The sequence below is a fragment of the Diceros bicornis genome, chromosome 19, assembly GCF_020826845.1.
Source record: "Diceros bicornis minor isolate mBicDic1 chromosome 19, mDicBic1.mat.cur, whole genome shotgun sequence".
In the NCBI taxonomy this organism is placed as follows: domain Eukaryota; kingdom Metazoa; phylum Chordata; class Mammalia; order Perissodactyla; family Rhinocerotidae; genus Diceros; species Diceros bicornis.
In genome coordinates this window covers 56846266-56873157 of record NC_080758.1, presented here as the reverse complement: position 1 = coordinate 56873157, position 26892 = coordinate 56846266, and positions in this window count along the sequence as shown.

Here is a 26892-nt window from a genome sequence, read left to right as displayed (position 1 = left end):
CAAAACTTTGTTAGGAATTATGTGATCCTTACGAGCTGGAAGTAAGGGAGATGGGGCATGAAGTTATTTCTAGGAGTTGGACACATACCAAGTTTAGCTCAGTTCTGGGGATCTTTGAAATACCTATACAAACTTGTTCCTACATAGTAACTTGCAACTGTGAATGATAATGTGCTTGCTTACAGAAACGTGCTATATGTTCTGAATGCCCGAATTGGGAATCTGTGTCAAAACTTTATTAGGAATTATGTGATCCTTACTAGCTGGAAGTAAGGGAGATGGGGCATGAAGTTATTTCTAGGAGTTGGACACATACCAAGTTTAGCTCAGTTCTGGGCATCTTTGAAATACCTATACAAACTTGTTCCTACATAGTAACTTGCATCTTTGAATGAGAATCTGCTTGCTTACAGCAACGTGCTATATGTTCTGAATGCCCGAATTGGGAATCTGTGTCAAAACTTTGTTAGGAATTATGTGATCCTTACTAGCTGGAAGTAAGGGAGATGGGGCATGAAGTTATTTCTAGGAGTTGGACACATAGCAAGTTTAGCTCAGTTCTGGGCATCTTTGAAATACCTATACAAACTTGTTCCTACATAGTAACTTGCATCTTTTAATGAGAATCTGCTTGCTTACAGCAACGTGCTATATGTTCTGAATGCCCGAATTGGGAATCTGTGTCAAAACTTTGTTAGGAATTATGTGATCCTTACTAGCTGGAAGTAAGGGAGATGGGGCATGAAGTTATTTCTAGGAGTTGGCCAAATACCAAGTTTAGCTCAGTTCTGGGCATCTTTGAAATACCTATACAAACTTGTTCCTACATAGTAACTTGCATCTTTGAATGAGAATCTGCTTGCTTACAGCAACGTGCTATATGTTCTGAATGCCCGAATTGGGAATCTGTGTCAAAACTTTGTTAGGAATTATGTGATCCTTACTAGCTGGAAGTAAGGGAGATGGGGCATGAAGTTATTTCTAGGAGTTGGACACATACCAAGTTTAGCTCAGTTCTGGGCATCTTTGAAATACCTATACAAACTTGTTCCTACATAGGAACTTGCATCTTTGAATGAGAATGTGCTTGCTTACAGCAACGTGCTATATGTTCTGAAAGCCCGAATTGGCAATCTGTGTCAAAACTTTGTTAGGAATTATGTGATCCTTACTAGCTGGAAGTAAGGGAGATGGGGCATGAAGTTATTTCCAGGAGTTGGACACATTCCAAGTTTAGCTCAGTTCTGGGCATCTTTGAAATACCTATACAAACTTGTTCCTACATAGTAACTTGCAACTTTGAATGAGAATGTGCTTGCTTGCAGCAACGTGCTATATGTTCTGAATGCCCGAATAGGGAATCTGTGTCAAAACTTTGTTAGGAATTATGTGATCCTTACTAGCTGGAAGTAAGGGAGATGGGGCATGAAGTTATTTCTAGGAGTTGGACACATACCAAGTTTAGCTCAGATCTGGGCATCTTTGAAATACCTATACAAACTTGTTCCTACCTAGTAACTTGCATCTTTGAATGAGAATGTGCTTGCTTGCAGCAACGTGCTATATGTTCTGAATGCCCGAATAGGGAATCTGTGTCAAAACTTTGTTAGGAATTATGTGATCCTTACTAGCTGGAAGTAAGGGAGATGGGGCATGAAGTTATTTCTAGGAGTTGGACACATACCAAGTTTAGCTCAGTTCTGGGCATCTTTGAAATACCTATACAAACTTGTTCCTACATAGGAACTTGCATCTTTGAATGAGAATGTGCTTGCTTACAGCAACGTGCTATATGTTCTGAATGCCCGAATTGGGAATCTGTGTCAAAACTTTGTTAGGAATTATGTGATCCTTACTAGCTGGAAGTAAGGGAGATGGGGCATGAAGTTATTTCTAGGAGTTGGACACATACCAAGTTTAGCTCAGTTCTGGGCATCTTTGAAATACCTATACAAACTTGTTCCTACATAGGAACTTGCATCTTTGAATGAGAATGTGCTTGCTTACAGCAACGTGCTATATGTTCTGAATGCCCGAATTGGGAATCTGTGTCAAAACTTTGTTAGGAATTATGTGATCCTTACTAGCTGGAAGTAAGGGAGATGGGGCATGAAGTTATTTCTAGGAGTTGGACACATACCAAGTTTAGCTCAGATCTGGGCATCTTTGAAATACCTATACAAACTTGTTCCTACCTAGTAACTTGCATCTTTGAATGAGAATGTGCTTGCTTGCAGCAACGTGCTATATGTTCTGAATGCCCGAATAGGGAATCTGTGTCAAAACTTGGTTAGGAATTATGTGATCCTTACTAGCTGGAAGTAAGGGAGATGGGGCATGAAGTTATTTCTAGGAGTTGGACACATACCAAGTTTAGCTCAGTTCTGGGCATCTTTGAAATACCTATACAAACTTGTTCCTACCTAGTAACTTGCAACTTTGAATGAGAATGTGCTTGCTTACAGCAACGTGCTATATGTTCTGAATGCCCGAATAGCGAATCTGTGTCAAAACTTTGTTAGGAATTATGTGATCCTTACTAGCTGGAAGTAAGGGAGATGGGGCATGAAGTTATTTCCACGAGTTGGACACATACCAAGTTTAGCTCAGTTCTGGGCATCTTTGAAATACCTATACAAACTTGTTCCTACCTAGTAACTTGCAACTTTGAATGAGAATGTGCTTGCTTACAGCAACGTGCTATATGTTCTGAATGCACGAATTGGGAATCTGTGTCAAAACTTTGTTAGGAATTATGTGATCCTTACTAGCTGGAAGTAAGGGAGATGGGGCATGAAGTTATTTCTAGGAGTTGGACACATACCAAGTTTAGCTCAGTTCTGGGCATCTTTGAAATACCTATACAAACTTGTTCCTACATAGTAACTTGCAACTTTGAATGAGAATGTGCTTGCTTACAGCAACGTGCTATATGTTCTGAATGCCCGAATAGGGAATCTGTGTCAAAACTTTGTTAGGAATTATGTGATCCTTACTAGCTGGAAGTAAGGGAGATGGGGCATGAAGTTATTTCTAGGAGTTGGACACATACCAAGTTTAGCTCAGTTCTGGGCATCTTTGAAATACCTATACAAACTTGTTCCTACATAGTAACTTGCAACTTTGAATGAGAATGTGCTTGCTTGCAGCAACGTGCTATATGTTCTGAATGCCCGAATTGGGAATCTGTGTCAAAACTTTGTTAGGAATTATGTGATCCTTACTAGCTGGAAGTAAGGGAGATGGGGCATGAAGTTATTTCTAGGAGTTGGACACATACCAAGTTTAGCTCAGTTCTGGGCATCTTTGAAATACCTATACAAACTTGTTCCTACATAGTAACTTGCATCTTTGAATGAGAATGTGCTTGCTTGCAGCAACGTGCTATATGTTCTGAATGCCCGAATTGGGAATCTGTGTCAAAACTTTGTTAGGAATTATGTGATCCTTACTAGCTGGAAGTAAGGGAGATGGGGCATGAAGTTATTTCTAGGAGTTGGACACATACCAAGTTTAGCTCAGTTCTGGGCATCTTTGAAATACCTATACAAACTTGTTCCTACATAGTAACTTGCATCTTTGAATGAGAATGTGCTTGCTTACAGCAACGTGCTATATGTTCTGAATGCCCGAATTGGCAATCTGTGTCAAAACTTTGTTAGGAATTATGTGATCCTTACTAGCTGGAAGTAAGGGAGATGGGGCATGAAGTTATTTCTAGGAGTTGGACACATACCAAGTTTAGCTCAGTTCTGGGCATCTTTGAAATACCTATACAAACTTGTTCCTACATAGTATCTTGCATCTTTGAATGAGAATGTGCTTGCTTACAGCAACGTGCTATATGTTCTGAATGCCCGAATTGGCAATCTGTGTCAAAACTTTGTTAGGAATTATGTGATCCTTACTAGCTGGAAGTAAGGGAGATGGGGCATGAAGTTATTTCTAGGAGTTGGACACATACCAAGTTTAGCTCAGTTCTGGGCATCTTTGAAATACCTATACAAACTTGTTCCTACCTAGTAACCTGCAACTTTGAATGAGAATGTGCTTGCTTGCAGCAACGTGCTATATGTTCTGAATGCCCGAATAGGGAATCTGTGTCAAAACTTTGTTAGGAATTATGTGATCCTTACTAGCTGGAAGTAAGGGAGATGGGGCATGAAGTTATTTCTTGGAGTTGGACACATACCAAGTTTAGCTCAGTTCTGGGCATCTTTGAAATACCTATACAAACTTGTTCCTACCTAGTAACTTGCATCTTTGAATGAGAATGTGCTTGCTTGCAGCAACGTGCTATATGTTCTGAATGCCCGAATTGGCAATCTGTGTCAAAACTTTGTTAGAAATTATGTGATCCTTACTAGCTGGAAGTAAGGGTGATGGGGCATGAAGTTATTTCTAGGAGTTGGACACATACCAAGTTGAGCTCAGTTCTGGGCATCTTTGAAATACCTATACAAACTTGTTCCTACCTAGTAACTTGCATCTTTGAATGAGAATGTGCTTGCTTACAGCAACGTGCTATATGTTCTGAATGCCCGAATAGGGAATCTGTGTCAAAACTTTGTTAGGAATTATGTGATCCTTACTAGCTGGAAGTAAGGGAGATGGGGCATGAAGTTATTTCTAGGAGTTGGACACATACCAAGTTTAGCTCAGTTCTGGGCATCTTTGAAATACCTATACAAACTTGTTCCTACATAGTAACTTGCAACTTTGAATGAGAATGTGCTTGCTTACAGCAACGTGCTATATGTTCTGAATGCCCGAATTGGGAATCTGTGTCAAAACTTTGTTAGGAATTATGTGATCCTTACTAGCTGGAAGTAAGGGAGATGGGGCATGAAGTTATTTCTAGGAGTTGGACACATACCAAGTTTAGCTCAGTTCTGGGCATCTTTGAAATACCTATACAAACTTGTTCCTACATAGTAACTTGCAACTTTGAATGAGAATGTGCTTGCTTACAGCAACGTGCTATATGTTCTGAATGCCCGAATTGGGAATCTGTGTCAAAACTTTGTTAGGAATTATGTGATCCTTATTAGCTGGAAGTAAGGGAGATGGAGCATGAAGTTATTTCTAGGAGTTGGACACATAGCAAGTTTAGCTCAGTTCTGGGCATCTTTGAAATACCTATACAAACTTGTTCCTACATAGTAACTTGCATCTTTGAATGAGAATGTGCTTGCTTACAGCAACGTGCTATATGTTCTGAATGCCCGAATTGGGAATCTGTGTCAAAACTTTATTAGGAATTATGTGATCCTTACTAGCTGGAAGTAAGGGAGATGGGGCATGTAGTTATTTCTAGGGGTTGGACACATAGCAAGTTTAGCTCAGTTCTGGGCATCTTTGAAATACCTATACAAACTTGTTCCTACATAGTAACTTGCATCTTTGAATGGGAATCTGCTTGCTTACAGCAACGTGCTATATGTTCTGAATGCCCGAATTGGGAATCTGTGTCAAAACTTTGTTAGGAATTATGTGATCCTTACTAGCTGGAAGTAAGGGAGATGGGGCATGAAGTTATTTCTAGGAGTTGGACACATACCAAGTTTAGCTCAGTTCTGGGCATCTTTGAAATACCTATACAAACTTGTTCCTACATAGTAACTTGCATCTTTGAATGAAAATGTGCTTGCTTGCAGCAACGTGCTATATGTTCTGAATGCCCGAATTGGGAATCTGTGTCAAAACTTTGTTAGGAATTATGTGATCCTTCCTAGCTGGAAGTAAGGGAGATGGGGCATGAAGTTATTTCTTGGAGTTGGAGACATACCAAGTTTAGCTCAGTTCTGGGCATCTTTGAAATACCTATACAAACTTGTTCCTACATAGTAACTTGCATCTTTGAATGAGAATGTGCTTGCTTACAGCAACGTGCTATATGTTCTGAATGCCCGAATTGGGAATCTGTGTCAAAACTTTGTTAGGAATTATGTGATCCTTACTAGCTGGAAGTAAGGGAGATGGGGCATGAAGTTATTTCTAGGAGTTGGACACATACCAAGTTTAGCTCAGTTCTGGGCATCTTTGAAATACCTATACAAACTTGTTCCTACATAGTAACTTGCAACTTTGAATGAGAATGTGCTTGCTTACAGCAACGTGCTATATGTTCTGAATGCCCGAATTGGGAATATGTGTCAAAACTTTGTTAGGAATTATGTGATCCTTACTAGCTTGAAGTAAGGGAGATGGGGCATGAAGTTATTTCTAGGAGTTGGACACATACCAAGTTTAGCTCAGTTCTGGGCATCTTTGAAATACCTATACAAACTTGTTCCTACATAGTAACTTGCAACTTTGAATGAGAATGTGCTTGCTTACAGCAACGTGCTATATGTTCTGAATGCCCGAATTGGGAATCTGTGTCAAAACTTTGTTAGGAATTATGTGATCCTTACTAGCTGGAAGTAAGGGAGATGGGGCATGAAGTTATTTCTAGGAGTTGGACACATACCAAGTTTAGCTCAGTTCTGGGCATCTTTGAAATACCTATACAAACTTGTTCCTACATAGTAACTTGCAACTTTGAATGAGAATGTGCTTGCTTACAGCAACGTGCTATATGTTCTGAATGCCCGAATTGGGAATCTGTGTCAAAACTTTGTTAGGAATTATGTGATCCTTACTAGCTGGAAGTAAGGGAGATGGAGCATGAAGTTATTTCTAGGAGTTGGACACATAGCAAGTTTAGCTCAGTTCTGGGCATCTTTGAAATACCTATACAAACTTGTTCCTACATAGTAACTTGCATCTTTGAATGAGAATGTGCTTGCTTACAGCAACGTGCTATATGTTCTGAATGCCCGAATTGGGAATCTGTGTCAAAACTTTATTAGGAATTATGTGATCCTTACTAGCTGGAAGTAAGGGAGATGGGGCATGTAGTTATTTCTAGGGGTTGGACACATAGCAAGTTTAGCTCAGTTCTGGGCATCTTTGAAATACCTATACAAACTTGTTCCTACATAGTAACTTGCATCTTTGAATGGGAATCTGCTTGCTTACAGCAACGTGCTATATGTTCTGAATGCCCGAATTGGGAATCTGTGTCAAAACTTTGTTAGGAATTATGTGATCCTTACTAGCTGGAAGTAAGGGAGATGGGGCATGAAGTTATTTCTAGGAGTTGGACACATACCAAGTTTAGCTCAGTTCTGGGCATCTTTGAAATACCTATACAAACTTGTTCCTACATAGTAACTTGCAACTTTGAATGAGAATGTGCTTGCTTACAGCAACGTGCTATATGTTCTGAATGCCCGAATTGGGAATCTGTGTCAAAACATTGTTAGGAATTATGTGATCCTTACTAGCTGGAAGTAAGGGAGATGGGGCATGAAGTTATTTCTAGGAGTTGGACACATACCAAGTTTAGCTCAGTTCTGGGCATCTTTGAAATACCTATACAAACTTGTTCCTACATAGTAACTTGCATCTTTGAATGAGAATGTGCTTGCTTACAGCAACGTGCTATATGTTCTGAATGCCCGAATTGGCAATCTGTGTCAAAACTTTGTTAGGAATTATGTGATCCTTACTAGCTGGAAGTAAGGGAGATGGGGCATGAAGTTATTTCTAGGAGTTGGACACATACCAAGTTTAGCTCAGTTCTGGGCATCTTTGAAATACCTATACAAACTTGTTCCTACATAGTATCTTGCATCTTTGAATGAGAATGTGCTTGCTTACAGCAACGTGCTATATGTTCTGAATGCCCGAATTGGCAATCTGTGTCAAAACTTTGTTAGGAATTATGTGATCCTTACTAGCTGGAAGTAAGGGAGATGGGGCATGAAGTTATTTCTAGGAGTTGGACACATACCAAGTTTAGCTCAGTTCTGGGCATCTTTGAAATACCTATACAAACTTGTTCCTACCTAGTAACCTGCAACTTTGAATGAGAATGTGCTTGCTTGCAGCAACGTGCTATATGTTCTGAATGCCCGAATAGGGAATCTGTGTCAAAACTTTGTTAGGAATTATGTGATCCTTACTAGCTGGAAGTAAGGGAGATGGGGCATGAAGTTATTTCTTGGAGTTGGACACATACCAAGTTTAGCTCCGTTCTGGGCATCTTTGAAATACCTATACAAACTTGTTCCTACCTAGTAACTTGCATCTTTGAATGAGAATGTGCTTGCTTGCAGCAACGTGCTATATGTTCTGAATGCCCGAATTGGCAATCTGTGTCAAAACTTTGTTAGAAATTATGTGATCCTTACTAGCTGGAAGTAAGGGTGATGGGGCATGAAGTTATTTCTAGGAGTTGGACACATACCAAGTTGAGCTCAGTTCTGGGCATCTTTGAAATACCTATACAAACTTGTTCCTACCTAGTAACTTGCATCTTTGAATGAGAATGTGCTTGCTTACAGCAACGTGCTATATGTTCTGAATGCCCGAATAGGGAATCTGTGTCAAAACTTTGTTAGGAATTATGTGATCCTTACTAGCTGGAAGTAAGGGAGATGGGGCATGAAGTTATTTCTAGGAGTTGGACACATACCAAGTTTAGCTCAGTTCTGGGCATCTTTGAAATACCTATACAAACTTGTTCCTACATAGTAACTTGCAACTTTGAATGAGAATGTGCTTGCTTACAGCAACGTGCTATATGTTCTGAATGCCCGAATTGGGAATCTGTGTCAAAACTTTGTTAGGAATTATGTGATCCTTACTAGCTGGAAGTAAGGGAGATGGGGCATGAAGTTATTTCTAGGAGTTGGACACATACCAAGTTTAGCTCAGTTCTGGGCATCTTTGAAATACCTATACAAACTTGTTCCTACATAGTAACTTGCAACTTTGAATGAGAATGTGCTTGCTTACAGCAACGTGCTATATGTTCTGAATGCCCGAATTGGGAATCTGTGTCAAAACTTTGTTAGGAATTATGTGATCCTTATTAGCTGGAAGTAAGGGAGATGGAGCATGAAGTTATTTCTAGGAGTTGGACACATAGCAAGTTTAGCTCAGTTCTGGGCATCTTTGAAATACCTATACAAACTTGTTCCTACATAGTAACTTGCATCTTTGAATGAGAATGTGCTTGCTTACAGCAACGTGCTATATGTTCTGAATGCCCGAATTGGGAATCTGTGTCAAAACTTTATTAGGAATTATGTGATCCTTACTAGCTGGAAGTAAGGGAGATGGGGCATGTAGTTATTTCTAGGGGTTGGACACATAGCAAGTTTAGCTCAGTTCTGGGCATCTTTGAAATACCTATACAAACTTGTTCCTACATAGTAACTTGCATCTTTGAATGGGAATCTGCTTGCTTACAGCAACGTGCTATATGTTCTGAATGCCCGAATTGGGAATCTGTGTCAAAACTTTGTTAGGAATTATGTGATCCTTACTAGCTGGAAGTAAGGGAGATGGGGCATGAAGTTATTTCTAGGAGTTGGACACATACCAAGTTTAGCTCAGTTCTGGGCATCTTTGAAATACCTATACAAACTTGTTCCTACATAGTAACTTGCAACTTTGAATGAGAATGTGCTTGCTTACAGCAACGTGCTATATGTTCTGAATGCCCGAATTGGGAATCTGTGTCAAAACATTGTTAGGAATTATGTGATCCTTACTAGCTGGAAGTAAGGGAGATGGGGCATGAAGTTATTTCTAGGAGTTGGACACATACCAAGTTTAGCTCAGTTCTGGGCATCTTTGAAATACCTATACAAACTTGTTCCTACATAGTAACTTGCATCTTTGAATGAGAATGTGCTTGCTTACAGCAACGTGCTATATGTTCTGAATGCCCGAATTGGCAATCTGTGTCAAAACTTTGTTAGGAATTATGTGATCCTTACTAGCTGGAAGTAAGGGAGATGGGGCATGAAGTTATTTCTAGGAGTTGGACACATACCAAGTTTAGCTCAGTTCTGGGAATCTTTGAAATACCTATACAAACTTTTTCCTACATAGTAACTTGCATCTTTGAATGAGAATGTGCTTGCTTACAGCAACGTGCTATATGTTCTGAATGCCCGAATTGGCAATCTGTGTCAAAACTTTGTTAGGAATTATGTGATCCTTACTAGCTGGAAGTAAGGGAGATGGGGCATGAAGTTATTTCTAGGAGTTGGACACATACCAAGTTTAGCTCAGTTCTGGGCATCTTTGAAATACCTATACAAACTTGTTCCTACCTAGTAACCTGCAACTTTGAATGAGAATGTGCTTGCTTGCAGCAACGTGCTATATGTTCTGAATGCCCGAATAGGGAATCTGTGTCAAAACTTTGTTAGGAATTATGTGATCCTTACTAGCTGGAAGTAAGGGAGATGGGGCATGAAGTTATTTCTTGGAGTTGGACACATACCAAGTTTAGCTCAGTTCTGGGCATCTTTGAAATACCTATACAAACTTGTTCCTACCTAGTAACTTGCATCTTTGAATGAGAATGTGCTTGCTTGCAGCAACGTGCTATATGTTCTGAATGCCCGAATTGGCAATCTGTGTCAAAACTTTGTTAGAAATTATGTGATCCTTACTAGCTGGAAGTAAGGGTGATGGGGCATGAAGTTATTTCTAGGAGTTGGACACATACCAAGTTGAGCTCAGTTCTGGGCATCTTTGAAATACCTATACAAACTTGTTCCTACCTAGTAACTTGCATCTTTGAATGAGAATGTGCTTGCTTACAGCAACGTGCTATATGTTCTGAATGCCCGAATAGGGAATCTGTGTCAAAACTTTGTTAGGAATTATGTGATCCTTACTAGCTGGAAGTAAGGGAGATGGGGCATGAAGTTATTTCTAGGAGTTGGACACATACCAAGTTTAGCTCAGTTCTGGGCATCTTTGAAATACCTATACAAACTTGTTCCTACCTAGTAACTTGCAACTTTGAATGAAAATGTGCTTGCTTACACCAACGTGCTATATGTTCTGAATGCCCGAATTGGAAATCTGTGTGAAAACATTGTTAGGAATTATGTGATCCTTACTAGCTGGAAGTAAGGGAGATGGGGCATGAAGTTATTTCTAGGAGTTGGACACATACCAAGTTTAGCTCAGTTCTGGGCATCTTTGAAATACCTATACAAACTTGTTCCTACATAGTAACTTGCATCTTTGAATGAGAATGTGCTTGCTTACAGCAACGTGCTACATGTTCTGAATGCCCGAATTGGGAATCTGTGTCAAAACTTTGTTAGGAATTATGTGATCCTTACTAGCTGGAAGTAAGGGAGATGGGGCATGAAGTTATTTCTAGGAGTTGGACACATACCAAGTTTAGCTCAGTTCTGGGCATCTTTGAAATACCTATACAAACTTGTTCCTACATAGTATCTTGCAACTTTGAATGAGAATGTGCTTGCTTACAGCAACGTGCTACATGTTCTGAATGCCCGAATTGGGAATCTGTGTCAAAACTTTGTTAGGAATTATGTGATCCTTACTACCTGGAAGTAAGGGAGATGGGGCATGAAGTTATTTCTAGGAGTTGGACACATACCAAGTTTAGCTCAGTTCTGGGCATCTTTGAAATACCTATACAAACTTGTTCCTACATAGTAACTTGCATCTTTGAATGAGAATGTGCTTGCTTGCAGCAACGTGCTATATGTTCTGAATGCCCGAATTGGGAATCTGTGTCAAAACTTTGTTAGGAATTATGTGATCCTTACTAGCTGGAAGTAAGGGAGATGGGGCATGAAGTTATTTCTAGGAGTTGGACACATACCAAGTTTAGCTCAGTTCTGGGCATCTTTGAAATACCTATACAAACTTGTTCCTACATAGTAACTTGCATCTTTGAATGAGAATGTGCTTGCTTACAGCAACGTGCTATATGTTCTGAATGCCCGAATTGGCAATCTGTGTCAAAACTTTGTTAGGAATTATGTGATCCTTACTAGCTGGAAGTAAGGGAGATGGGGCATGAAGTTATTTCTAGGAGTTGGACACATACCAAGTTTAGCTCAGTTCTGGGCATCTTTGAAATACCTATACAAACTTGTTCCTACATAGTAACTTGTAACTTTGAATGAGAATGTGCTTGCTTACAGCAACGTGCTATATGTTCTGAATGCCCGTATTGGGAATCTGTGTCAAAACTTTGTTAGGAATTATGTGATCCTTACTAGCTGGAAGTAAGGGAGATGGGGCATGAAGTTATTTCTAGGAGTTGGACACATACCAAGTTTAGCTCAGTTCTGGGCATCTTTGAAATACCTATACAAACTTGTTCCTACATAGTAACTTGCATCTTTGAATGAGAATGTGCTTGCTTACAGCAAGGTGCTATATGTTCTGAATGCTCGAATTGGGAATCTGTGTCAAAACTTTGTTAGGAATTATGTGATCCTTACTAGCCGGAAGTAAGGGAGATGGGGCATGAAGTTATTTCTAGGAGTTGGACACATACCAACTTTAGCTCAGTTCTGGGCATCTTTGAAATACCTATACAAACTTGTTCCTACATAGTAACTTGCAACTTTGAATGAGAATGTGCTTGCTTACAGCAACGTGCTATATGTTCTGAATGCCCGAATTGGGAATCTGTGTCAAAACTTTGTTAGGAATTATGTGATCCTTACTAGCTGGAAGTAAGGGAGATGGGGCATGAAGTTATTTCTAGGAGTTGGACACATACCAAGTTTAGCTCAGTTCTGGGCATCTTTGAAATACCTATACAAACTTGCCCTACATAGTAACTTGCATCTTTGAATGAGAATCTGCTTGCTTACAGCAACGTGCTATATGTTCTGAATGCCCGAATTGGGAATCTGTGTCAAAACTTTGTTAGGAATTATGTGATCCTTACTAGCTGGAAGTAAGGGAGATGGGGCATGAAGTTATTTCTAGGAGTTGGACACATAGCAAGTTTAGCTCAGTTCTGGGCATCTTTGAAATACCTATACAAACTTGTTCCTACATAGTAACTTGCATCTTTGAATGAGAATCTGCTTGCTTACAGCAACGTGCTATATGTTCTGAATGCCCGAATTGGGAATCTGTGTCAAAACTTTGTTAGGAATTATGTGATCCTTACTAGCTGGAAGTAAGGGAGATGGGGCATGAAGTTATTTCTAGGAGTTGGACAAATACCAAGTTTAGCTCTGTTCTGGGCATCTTTGAAATACCTATACAAACTTGTTCCTACATAGTAACTTGCATCTTTGAATGAGAATCTGCTTGCTTACAGCAACGTGCTATATGTTCTGAATGCCCGAATTGGGAATCTGTGTCAAAACTTTGTTAGGAATTATGTGATCCTTACTAGCTGGAAGTAAGGGAGATGGGGCATGAAGTTATTTCTAGGAGTTGGACACATACCAAGTTTAGCTCAGTTCTGGGCATCTTTGAAATACCTATACAAACTTGTTCCTACATAGGAACTTGCATCTTTGAATGAGAATGTGCTTGCTTACAGCAACGTGCTATATGTTCTGAATGCCCGAATTGGGAATCTGTGTCAAAACTTTGTTAGGAATTATGTGATCCTTACTAGCTGGAAGTAAGGGAGATGGGGCATGAAGTTATTTCTAGGAGTTGGACACATACCAAGTTTAGCTCAGTTCTGGGCATCTTTGAAATACCTATACAAACTTGTTCCTACATAGGAACTTGCATCTTTGAATGAGAATGTGCTTGCTTACAGCAACGTGCTATATGTTCTGAATGCCCGAATTGGGAATCTGTGTCAAAACTTTGTTAGGAATTATGTGATCCTTACTAGCTGGAAGTAAGGGAGATGGGGCATGAAGTTATTTCTAGGAGTTGGACACATACCAAGTTTAGCTCAGATCTGGGCATCTTTGAAATACCTATACAAACTTGTTCCTACCTAGTAACTTGCATCTTTGAATGAGAATGTGCTTGCTTGCAGCAACGTGCTATATGTTCTGAATGCCCGAATAGGGAATCTGTGTCAAAACTTGGTTAGGAATTATGTGATCCTTACTAGCTGGAAGTAAGGGAGATGGGGCATGAAGTTATTTCTAGGAGTTGGACACATACCAAGTTTAGCTCAGTTCTGGGCATCTTTGAAATACCTATACAAACTTGTTCCTACCTAGTAACTTGCAACTTTGAATGAGAATGTGCTTGCTTACAGCAACGTGCTATATGTTCTGAATGCCCGAATAGCGAATCTGTGTCAAAACTTTGTTAGGAATTATGTGATCCTTACTAGCTGGAAGTAAGGGAGATGGGGCATGAAGTTATTTCCACGAGTTGGACACATACCAAGTTTAGCTCAGTTCTGGGCATCTTTGAAATACCTATACAAACTTGTTCCTACCTAGTAACTTGCAACTTTGAATGAGAATGTGCTTGCTTACAGCAACGTGCTATATGTTCTGAATGCACGAATTGGGAATCTGTGTCAAAACTTTGTTAGGAATTATGTGATCCTTACTAGCTGGAAGTAAGGGAGATGGGGCATGAAGTTATTTCTAGGAGTTGGACACATACCAAGTTTAGCTCAGTTCTGGGCATCTTTGAAATACCTATACAAACTTGTTCCTACATAGTAACTTGCAACTTTGAATGAGAATGTGCTTGCTTACAGCAACGTGCTATATGTTCTGAATGCCCGAATAGGGAATCTGTGTCAAAACTTTGTTAGGAATTATGTGATCCTTACTAGCTGGAAGTAAGGGAGATGGGGCATGAAGTTATTTCTAGGAGTTGGACACATACCAAGTTTAGCTCAGTTCTGGGCATCTTTGAAATACCTATACAAACTTGTTCCTACATAGTAACTTGCAACTTTGAATGAGAATGTGCTTGCTTGCAGCAACGTGCTATATGTTCTGAATGCCCGAATTGGGAATCTGTGTCAAAACTTTGTTAGGAATTATGTGATCCTTACTAGCTGGAAGTAAGGGAGATGGGGCATGAAGTTATTTCTAGGAGTTGGACACATACCAAGTTTAGCTCAGTTCTGGGCATCTTTGAAATACCTATACAAACTTGTTCCTACATAGTAACTTGCATCTTTGAATGAGAATGTGCTTGCTTGCAGCAACGTGCTATATGTTCTGAATGCCCGAATTGGGAATCTGTGTCAAAACTTTGTTAGGAATTATGTGATCCTTACTAGCTGGAAGTAAGGGAGATGGGGCATGAAGTTATTTCTTGGAGTTGGAGACATACCAAGTTTAGCTCAGTTCTGGGCATCTTTGAAATACCTATACAAACTTGTTCCTACATAGTAACTTGCATCTTTGAATGAGAATGTGCTTGCTTGCAGCAACGTGCTATATGTTCTGAATGCCCGAATTGGGAATCTGTGTCAAAACTTTGTTAGGAATTATGTGATCCTTACTAGCTGGAAGTAAGGGAGATGGGGCATGAAGTTATTTCTAGGAGTTGGACACATACCAAGTTTAGCTCAGTTCTGGGCATCTTTGAAATACCTATACAAACTTGTTCCTACATAGTAACTTGCATCTTTGAATGAGAATGTGCTTGCTTGCAGCAACGTGCTATATGTTCTGAATGCCCGAATTGGGAATCTGTGTCAAAACTTTGTTAGGAATTATGTGATCCTTACTAGCTGGAAGTAAGGGAGATGGGGCATGAAGTTATTTCTTGGAGTTGGAGACATACCAAGTTTAGCTCAGTTCTGGGCATCTTTGAAATACCTATACAAACTTGTTCCTACATAGTAACTTGCAACTTTGAATGAGAATGTGCTTGCTTACAGCAACGTGCTATATGTTCTGAATGCCCGAATTGGGAATCTGTGTCAAAACTTTGTTAGGAATTATGTGATCCTTACTAGCTGGAAGTAAGGGAGATGGGGCATGAAGTTATTTCTAGGAGTTGGACACATACCAAGTTTAGCTCAGTTCTGGGCATCTTTGAAATACCTATACAAACTTGTTCCTACATAGTAACTTGCAACTTTGAATGAGAATGTGCTTGCTTACAGCAACGTGCTATATGTTCTGAATGCCCGAATTGGGAATCTGTGTCAAAACTTTGTTAGGAATTATGTGATCCTTACTAGCTGGAAGTAAGGGAGATGGAGCATGAAGTTATTTCTAGGAGTTGGACACATAGCAAGTTTAGCTCAGTTCTGGGCATCTTTGAAATACCTATACAACCTTGTTCATACATAGTAACTTGCATCTTTGAATGAGAATGTGCTTGCTTACAGCAACGTGCTATATGTTCTGAATGCCCGAATTGGGAATCTGTGTCAAAACTTTGTTAGGAATTATGTGATCCTTACTAGCTGGAAGTAAGGGAGATGGGGCATGAAGTTATTTCTAGGAGTTGGACACATACCAAGTTTAGCTCAGTTCTGGGCATCTTTGAAATACCTATACAAACTTGTTCCTACCTAGTAACTTGCAACTTTGAATGAGAATGTGCTTGCTTACAGCAACGTGCTATATGTTCTGAATGCACGAATTGGGAATCTGTGTCAAAACTTTGTTAGGAATTATGTGATCCTTACTAGCTGGAAGTAAGGGAGATGGGGCATGAAGTTATTTCTAGGAGTTGGACACATACCAAGTTTAGCTCAGTTCTGGGCATCTTTGAAATACCTATACAAACTTGTTCCTACCTAGTAACTTGCAACTTTGAATGAGAATGTGCTTGCTTACAGCAACGTGCTATATGTTCTGAATGCACGAATTGGGAATCTGTGTCAAAACTTTGTTAGGAATTATGTGATCCTTACTAGGTGGAAGTAAGGGAGATGGGGCATGAAGTTATTTCTAGGAGTTGGACACATACCAAGTTTAGCTCAGTTCTGGGCATCTTTGAAATACCTATACAAACTTGTTCCTACATAGTAACTTGCAACTTTGAATGAGAATGTGCTTGCTTACAGCAACGTGCTATATGTTCTGAATGCCCGAATAGGGAATCTGTGTCAAAACTTTGTTAGGAATTATGTGATCCTTACTAGCTGGAAGTAAGGGAGATGGGGCATGAAGTTATTTCTAGGATTTGGACACATACCAAGTTTAGCTCGGTTCTGGGCATCTTTGAAATACCTATACAAACTTGTTCCTACACAGTAACTTGCAACTTTGAATGAGAATGTGCTTGCTTGCAGCAACGTGCTATATGTTCTGAATGCCCGAATAGGGAATCTGTGTCAAAACTTTGTTAGGAATTATGTGATCCTTACTAGCTGGAAGTAAGGGAGATGGGGCATGAAGTTATTTCTAGGAGTTGGACACATACCAAGTTTAGCTCAGTTCTGGGCATCTTTGAAATACCTATACAAACTTGTTCCTACATAGTAACTTGCATCTTTGAATGAGAATGTGCTTGCTTGCAGCAACGTGCTATATGTTCTGAATGCCCGAATTGGGAATCTGTGTCAAAACTTTGTTAGGAATTATGTGATCCTTACTAGCTGGAAGTAAGGGAGATGGGGCATGAAGTTATTTCTTGGAGTTGGAGACATACCAAGTTTAGCTCAGTTCTGGGCATCTTTGAAATACCTATACAAACTTGTTCCTACATAGTAACTTGCATCTTTGAATGAGAATGTGCTTGCTTGCAGCAACGTGCTATATGTTCTGAATGCCCGAATTGGGAATCTGTGTCAAAACTTTGTTAGGAATTATGTGATCCTTACTAGCTGGAAGTAAGGGAGATGGGGCATGAAGTTATTTCTAGGAGTTGGACACATACCAAGTTTAGCTCAGTTCTGGGCATCTTTGAAATACCTATACAAACTTGTTCCTACATAGTATCTTGCAACTTTGAATGAGAATGTGCTTGCTTACAGCAACGTGCTACATGTTCTGAATGCCCGAATTGGGAATCTGTGTCAAAACTTTGTTAGGAATTATGTGATCCTTACTAGCTGGAAGTAAGGGAGATGGGGCATGAAGTTATTTCTAGGAGTTGGACACATACCAAGTTTAGCTCAGTTCTGGGCATCTTTGAAATACCTATACAAACTTGTTCCTACATAGTAACTTGCATCTTTGAATGAGAATGTGCTTGCTTGCAGCAACGTGCTATATGTTCTGAATACCCGAATAGGGAATCTGTGTCAAAACTTTGTTAGGAATTATGTGATCCTTACTAGCTGGAAGTAAGGGAGATGGGGCATGAAGTTATTTCTAGGAGTTGGACACATACCAAGTTTAGCTCAGTTCTGGGCATCTTTGAAATACCTATACAAACTTGTTCCTACATAGTAACTTGCATCTTTGAATGAGAATGTGCTTGCTTACAGCAACGTGCTATATGTTCTGAATGCCCGAATTGGGAATCTGTGTCAAAACTTTGTTAGGAATTATGTGATCCTTACTAGCTGGAAGTAAGGGAGATGGGACATGAAGTTATTTCTAGGAGTTGGACACATACCAAGTTTAGCTCAGTTCTGGGCATCTTTGAAATACCTATACAAACTTGTTCCTACATAGTAACTTGCAACTTTCAATGAGAATGTGCTTGCTTGCAGCAACGTGCTATATGTTCTGAATGCCCGAATAGGGAATCTGTGTCAAAACTTTGTTAGGAATTATGTGATCCTTACTAGCTGGAAGTAAGGGAGATGGGGCATGAAGTTATTTCTAGGAGTTGGACACATACCAAGTTTAGCTCAGTTCTGGGCATCTTTGAAATACCTATACAAACTTGTTCCTACATAGTAACTTGCATCTTTGAATGAAAATGTGCTTGCTTGCAGCAACGTGCTATATGTTCTGAATGCCCGAATTGGGAATCTGTGTCAAAACTTTGTTAGGAATTATGTGATCCTTACTAGCTGGAAGTAAGGGAGATGGAGCATGAAGTTATTTCTAGGAGTTGGACACATAGCAAGTTTAGCTCAGTTCTGGGCATCTTTGAAATACCTATACAAACTTGTTCCTACATAGTAACTTGCATCTTTGAATGAGAATGTGCTTGCTTACAGCAACGTGCTATATGTTCTGAATGCCCGAATTGGGAATCTGTGTCAAAACTTTATTAGGAATTATGTGATCCTTACTAGCTGGAAGTAAGGGAGATGGGGCATGTAGTTATTTCTAGGGGTTGGACACATAGCAAGTTTAGCTCAGTTCTGGGCATCTTTGAAATACCTATACAAACTTGTTCCTACATAGTAACTTGCATCTTTGAATGGGAATCTGCTTGCTTACAGCAACGTGCTATATGTTCTGAATGCCCGAATTGGGAATCTGTGTCAAAACTTTGTTAGGAATTATGTGATCCTTACTAGCTGGAAGTAAGGGAGATGGGGCATGAAGTTATTTCTAGGAGTTGGACACATACCAAGTTTAGCTCAGTTCTGGGCATCTTTGAAATACCTATACAAACTTGTTCCTACATAGTAACTTGCAACTTTGAATGAGAATGTGCTTGCTTACAGCAACGTGCTATATGTTCTGAATGCCCGAATTGGGAATCTGTGTCAAAACTTTGTTAGGAATTATGTGATCCTTACTAGCTGGAAGTAAGGGAGATGGGGCATGAAGTTATTTCTAGGAGTTGGACACATACCAAGTTTAGCTCAGTTCTGGGCATCTTTGAAATACCTATACAAACTTGTTCCTACATAGTAACTTGCATCTTTGAATGAGAATGTGCTTGCTTACAGCAACGTGCTATATGTTCTGAATGCCCGAATTGGCAATCTGTGTCAAAACTTTGTTAGGAATTATGTGATCCTTACTAGCTGGAAGTAAGGGAGATGGGGCATGAAGTTATTTCTAGGAGTTGGACACATACCAAGTTTAGCTCAGTTCTGGGCATCTTTGAAATACCTATACAAACTTGTTCCTACCTAGTAACTTGCATCTTTGAATGAGAATGTGCTTGCTTACAGCAACGTGCTATATGTTCTGAATGCCCGAATAGGGAATCTGTGTCAAAACTTTGTTAGGAATTATGTGATCCTTACTAGCTGGAAGTAAGGGAGATGGGGCATGAAGTTATTTCTAGGAGTTGGACACATACCAAGTTTAGCTCAGTTCTGGGCATCTTTGAAATACCTATACAAACTTGTTCCTACCTAGTAACTTGCAACTTTGAATGAAAATGTGCTTGCTTACAGCAACGTGCTATATGTTCTGAATGCCCGAATTGGGAATCTGTGTCAAAACTTTGTTAGGAATTATGTGATCCTTACTAGCTGGAAGTAAGGGAGATGGGGCATGAAGTTATTTCTAGGAGTAGGACACATACCAAGTTTAGCTCAGTTCTGGGCATCTTTGAAATACCTATACAAACTTGTTCCTACATAGTAACTTGCAACTTTGAATGAAAATGTGCTTGCTTACACCAACGTGCTATATGTTCTGAATGCCCGAATTGGAAATCTGTGTGAAAACATTGTTAGGAATTATGTGATCCTTACTAGCTGGAAGTAAGGGAGATGGGGCATGAAGTTATTTCTAGGAGTTGGACACATACCAAGTTTAGCTCAGTTCTGGGCATCTTGGAAATACCTATACAAACTTGTTCCTACATAGTAACTTGCATCTTTGAATGAGAATGTGCTTGCTTACAGCAACGTGCTACATGTTCTGAATGCCCGAATTGGGAATCTGTGTCAAAACTTTGTTAGGAATTATGTGATCCTTACTAGCTGGAAGTAAGGGAGATGGGGCATGAAGTTATTTCTAGGAGTTGGACACATACCAAGTTTAGCTCAGTTCTGGGCATCTTTGAAATACCTATACAAACTTGTTCCTACATAGTATCTTGCAACTTTGAATGAGAATGTGCTTGCTTACAGCAACGTGCTACATGTTCTGAATGCCCGAATTGGGAATCTGTGTCAAAACTTTGTTAGGAATTATGTGATCCTTACTAGCTGGAAGTAAGGGAGATGGGGCATGAAGTTATTTCTAGGAGTTGGACACATACCAAGTTTAGCTCAGTTCTGGGCATCTTTGAAATACCTATACAAACTTGTTCCTACATAGTAACTTGCATCTTTGAATGAGAATGTGCTTGCTTGCAGCAACGTGCTATATGTTCTGAATGCCCGAATTGGGAATCTGTGTCAAAACTTTGTTAGGAATTATGTGATCCTTACTAGCTGGAAGTAAGGGAGATGGGGCATGAAGTTATTTCTAGGAGTTGGACACATACCAAGTTTAGCTCAGTTCTGGGCATCTTTGAAATACCTATACAAACTTGTTCCTACATAGTAACTTGCATCTTTGAATGAGAATGTGCTTGCTTACAGCAACGTGCTATATGTTCTGAATGCCCGAATTGGGAATCTGTGTCAAAACTTTGTTAGGAATTATGTGATCCTTACTAGCTGGAAGTAAGGGAGATGGGGCATGAAGTTATTTCTAGGAGTTGGACACATACCAAGTTTAGCTCAGTTCTGGGCATCTTTGAAATACCTATACAAACTTGTTCCTACATAGTAACTTGTAACTTTGAATGAGAATGTGCTTGCTTACAGCAACGTGCTATATGTTCTGAATGCCCGAATTGGGAATCTGTGTCAAAACTTTGTTAGGAATTATGTGATCCTTACTAGCCGGAAGTAAGGGAGATGGGGCATGAAGTTATTTCTAGGAGTTGGACACATACCAAGTTTAGCTCAGTTCTGGGCATCTTTGAAATACCTATACAAACTTGTTCCTACATAGTAACTTGCATCTTTGAATGAGAATGTGCTTGCTTACAGCAACGTGCTATATGTTCTGAATGCCCGAATTGGGAATCTGTGTCAAAACTTTGTTAGGAATTATGTGATCCTTACTAGCTGGAAGTAAGGGAGATGGGGCATGAAGTTATTTCTAGGAGTTGGACACATACCAACTTTAGCTCAGTTCTGGGCATCTTTGAAATACCTATACAAACTTGTTCCTACATAGTAACTTGCAACTTTGAATGAGAATGTGCTTGCTTACAGCAACGTGCTATATGTTCTGAATGCCCGAATTGGGAATCTGTGTCAAAACTTTGTTAGGAATTATGTGATCCTTACTAGCTGGAAGTAAGGGAGATGGGGCATGAAGTTATTTCTAGGAGTTGGACACATACCAAGTTTAGCTCAGTTCTGGGCATCTTTGAAATACCTATACAAACTTGTTCCTACCTAGTAACTTGCAACTTTGAATGAGAATGTGCTTGCTTACAGCAACGTGCTATATGTTCTGAATGCACGAATAGGGAATCTGTGTCAAAACTTTGTTAGGAATTATGTGATCCTTACTAGCTGGAAGTAAGGGAGATGGGGCATGAAGTTATTTCTAGGAGTTGGACACATACCAAGTTTAGCTCGGTTCTGGGCATCTTTGAAATACCTATACAAACTTGTTCCTACACAGTAACTTGCAACTTTGAATGAGAATGTGCTTGCTTACAGCAACGTGCTATATGTTCTGAATGCCCGAATAGGGAATCTGTGTCAAAACTTTGTTAGGAATTATGTGATCCTTACTAGCTGGAAGTAAGGGAGATGGGGCATGAAGTTATTTCTAGGAGTTGGACACATACCAAGTTTAGCTCGGTTCTGGGCATCTTTGAAATACCTATACAAACTTGTTCCTACACAGTAACTTGCAACTTTGAATGAGAATGTGCTTGCTTGCAGCAACGTGCTATATGTTCTGAATGCCCGAATAGGGAATCTGTGTCAAAACTTTGTTAGGAATTATGTGATCCTTACTAGCTGGAAGTAAGGGAGATGGGGCATGAAGTTATTTCTAGGAGTTGGACACATACCAAGTTTAGCTCAGTTCTGGGCATCTTTGAAATACCTATACAAACTTGTTCCTACATAGTAACTTGCATCTTTGAATGAGAATGTGCTTGCTTGCAGCAACGTGCTATATGTTCTGAATGCCCGAATTGGGAATCTGTGTCAAAACTTTGTTAGGAATTATGTGATCCTTACTAGCTGGAAGTAAGGGAGATGGGGCATGAAGTTATTTCTTGGAGTTGGAGACATACCAAGTTTAGCTCAGTTCTGGGCATCTTTGAAATACCTATACAAACTTGTTCCTACATAGTAACTTGCATCTTTGAATGAGAATGTGCTTGCTTGCAGCAACGTGCTATATGTTCTGAATGCCCGAATTGGGAATCTGTGTCAAAACTTTGTTAGGAATTATGTGATCCTTACTAGCTGGAAGTAAGGGAGATGGGGCATGAAGTTATTTCTAGGAGTTGGACACATACCAAGTTTAGCTCAGTTCTGGGCATCTTTGAAATACCTATACAAACTTGTTCCTACATAGTATCTTGCAACTTTGAATGAGAATGTGCTTGCTTACAGCAACGTGCTACATGTTCTGAATGCCCGAATTGGGAATCTGTGTCAAAACTTTGTTAGGAATTATGTGATCCTTACTAGCTGGAAGTAAGGGAGATGGGGCATGAAGTTATTTCTAGGAGTTGGACACATACCAAGTTTAGCTCAGTTCTGGGCATCTTTGAAATACCTATACAAACTTGTTCCTACATAGTAACTTGCATCTTTGAATGAGAATGTGCTTGCTTGCAGCAACGTGCTATATGTTCTGAATACCCGAATAGGGAATCTGTGTCAAAACTTTGTTAGGAATTATGTGATCCTTACTAGCTGGAAGTAAGGGAGATGGGGCATGAAGTTATTTCTAGGAGTTGGACACATACCAAGTTTAGCTCAGTTCTGGGCATCTTTGAAATACCTATACAAACTTGTTCCTACATAGTAACTTGCATCTTTGAATGAGAATGTGCTTGCTTACAGCAACGTGCTATATGTTCTGAATGCCCGAATTGGGAATCTGTGTCAAAACTTTGTTAGGAATTATGTGATCCTTACTAGCTGGAAGTAAGGGAGATGGGACATGAAGTTATTTCTAGGAGTTGGACACATACCAAGTTTAGCTCAGTTCTGGGCATCTTTGAAATACCTATACAAACTTGTTCCTACATAGTAACTTGCAACATTCAATGAGAATGTGCTTGCTTGCAGCAACGTGCTATATGTTCTGAATGCCCGAATAGGGAATCTGTGTCAAAACTTTGTTAGGAATTATGTGATCCTTACTAGCTGGAAGTAAGGGAGATGGGGCATGAAGTTATTTCTAGGAGTTGGACACATACCAAGTTTAGCTCAGTTCTGGGCATCTTTGAAATACCTATACAAACTTGTTCCTACATAGTAACTTGCATCTTTGAATGAAAATGTGCTTGCTTGCAGCAACGTGCTATATGTTCTGAATGCCCGAATTGGGAATCTGTGTCAAAACTTTGTTAGGAATTATGTGATCCTTACTAGCTGGAAGTAAGGGAGATGGAGCATGAAGTTATTTCTAGGAGTTGGACACATAGCAAGTTTAGCTCAGTTCTGGGCATCTTTGAAATACCTATACAAACTTGTTCCTACATAGTAACTTGCATCTTTGAATGAGAATGTGCTTGCTTACAGCAACGTGCTATATGTTCTGAATGCCCGAATTGGGAATCTGTGTCAAAACTTTATTAGGAATTATGTGATCCTTACTAGCTGGAAGTAAGGGAGATGGGGCATGTAGTTATTTCTAGGGGTTGGACACATAGCAAGTTTAGCTCAGTTCTGGGCATCTTTGAAATACCTATACAAACTTGTTCCTACATAGTAACTTGCATCTTTGAATGGGAATCTGCTTGCTTACAGCAACGTGCTATATGTTCTGAATGCCCGAATTGGGAATCTGTGTCAAAACTTTGTTAGGAATTATGTGATCCTTACTAGCTGGAAGTAAGGGAGATGGGGCATGAAGTTATTTCTAGGAGTTGGACACATACCAAGTTTAGCTCAGTTCTGGGCATCTTTGAAATACCTATACAAACTTGTTCCTACATAGTAACTTGCAACTTTGAATGAGAATGTGCTTGCTTACAGCAACGTGCTATATGTTCTGAATGCCCGAATTGGGAATCTGTGTCAAAACATTGTTAGGAATTATGTGATCCTTACTAGCTGGAAGTAAGGGAGATGGGGCATGAAGTTATTTCTAGGAGTTGGACACATACCAAGTTTAGCTCAGTTCTGGGCATCTTTGAAATACCTATACAAACTTGTTCCTACATAGTAACTTGCATCTTTGAATGAGAATGTGCTTGCTTACAGCAACGTGCTATATGTTCTGAATGCCCGAATTGGCAATCTGTGTCAAAACTTTGTTAGGAATTATGTGATCCTTACTAGCTGGAAGTAAGGGAGATGGGGCATGAAGTTATTTCTAGGAGTTGGACACATACCAAGTTTAGCTCAGTTCTGGGAATCTTTGAAATACCTATACAAACTTTTTCCTACATAGTAACTTGCATCTTTGAATGAGAATGTGCTTGCTTACAGCAACGTGCTATATGTTCTGAATGCCCGAATTGGCAATCTGTGTCAAAACTTTGTTAGGAATTATGTGATCCTTACTAGCTGGAAGTAAGGGAGATGGGGCATGAAGTTATTTCTAGGAGTTGGACACATACCAAGTTTAGCTCAGTTCTGGGCATCTTTGAAATACCTATACAAACTTGTTCCTACCTAGTAACCTGCAACTTTGAATGAGAATGTGCTTGCTTGCAGCAACGTGCTATATGTTCTGAATGCCCGAATAGGGAATCTGTGTCAAAACTTTGTTAGGAATTATGTGATCCTTACTAGCTGGAAGTAAGGGAGATGGGGCATGAAGTTATTTCTTGGAGTTGGACACATACCAAGTTTAGCTCAGTTCTGGGCATCTTTGAAATACCTATACAAACTTGTTCCTACCTAGTAACTTGCATCTTTGAATGAGAATGTGCTTGCTTGCAGCAACGTGCTATATGTTCTGAATGCCCGAATTGGCAATCTGTGTCAAAACTTTGTTAGAAATTATGTGATCCTTACTAGCTGGAAGTAAGGGTGATGGGGCATGAAGTTATTTCTAGGAGTTGGACACATACCAAGTTGAGCTCAGTTCTGGGCATCTTTGAAATACCTATACAAACTTGTTCCTACCTAGTAACTTGCATCTTTGAATGAGAATGTGCTTGCTTACAGCAACGTGCTATATGTTCTGAATGCCCGAATAGGGAATCTGTGTCAAAACTTTGTTAGGAATTATGTGATCCTTACTAGCTGGAAGTAAGGGAGATGGGGCATGAAGTTATTTCTAGGAGTTGGACACATACCAAGTTTAGCTCAGTTCTGGGCATCTTTGAAATACCTATACAAACTTGTTCCTACCTAGTAACTTGCAACTTTGAATGAAAATGTGCTTGCTTACACCAACGTGCTATATGTTCTGAATGCCCGAATTGGAAATCTGTGTGAAAACATTGTTAGGAATTATGTGATCCTTACTAGCTGGAAGTAAGGGAGATGGGGCATGAAGTTATTTCTAGGAGTTGGACACATACCAAGTTTAGCTCAGTTCTGGGCATCTTTGAAATACCTATACAAACTTGTTCCTACATAGTAACTTGCATCTTTGAATGAGAATGTGCTTGCTTACAGCAACGTGCTACATGTTCTGAATGCCCGAATTGGGAATCTGTGTCAAAACTTTGTTAGGAATTATGTGATCCTTACTAGCTGGAAGTAAGGGAGATGGGGCATGAAGTTATTTCTAGGAGTTGGACACATACCAAGTTTAGCTCAGTTCTGGGCATCTTTGAAATACCTATACAAACTTGTTCCTACATAGTATCTTGCAACTTTGAATGAGAATGTGCTTGCTTACAGCAACGTGCTACATGTTCTGAATGCCCGAATTGGGAATCTGTGTCAAAACTTTGTTAGGAATTATGTGATCCTTACTACCTGGAAGTAAGGGAGATGGGGCATGAAGTTATTTCTAGGAGTTGGACACATACCAAGTTTAGCTCAGTTCTGGGCATCTTTGAAATACCTATACAAACTTGTTCCTACATAGTAACTTGCATCTTTGAATGAGAATGTGCTTGCTTGCAGCAACGTGCTATATGTTCTGAATGCCCGAATTG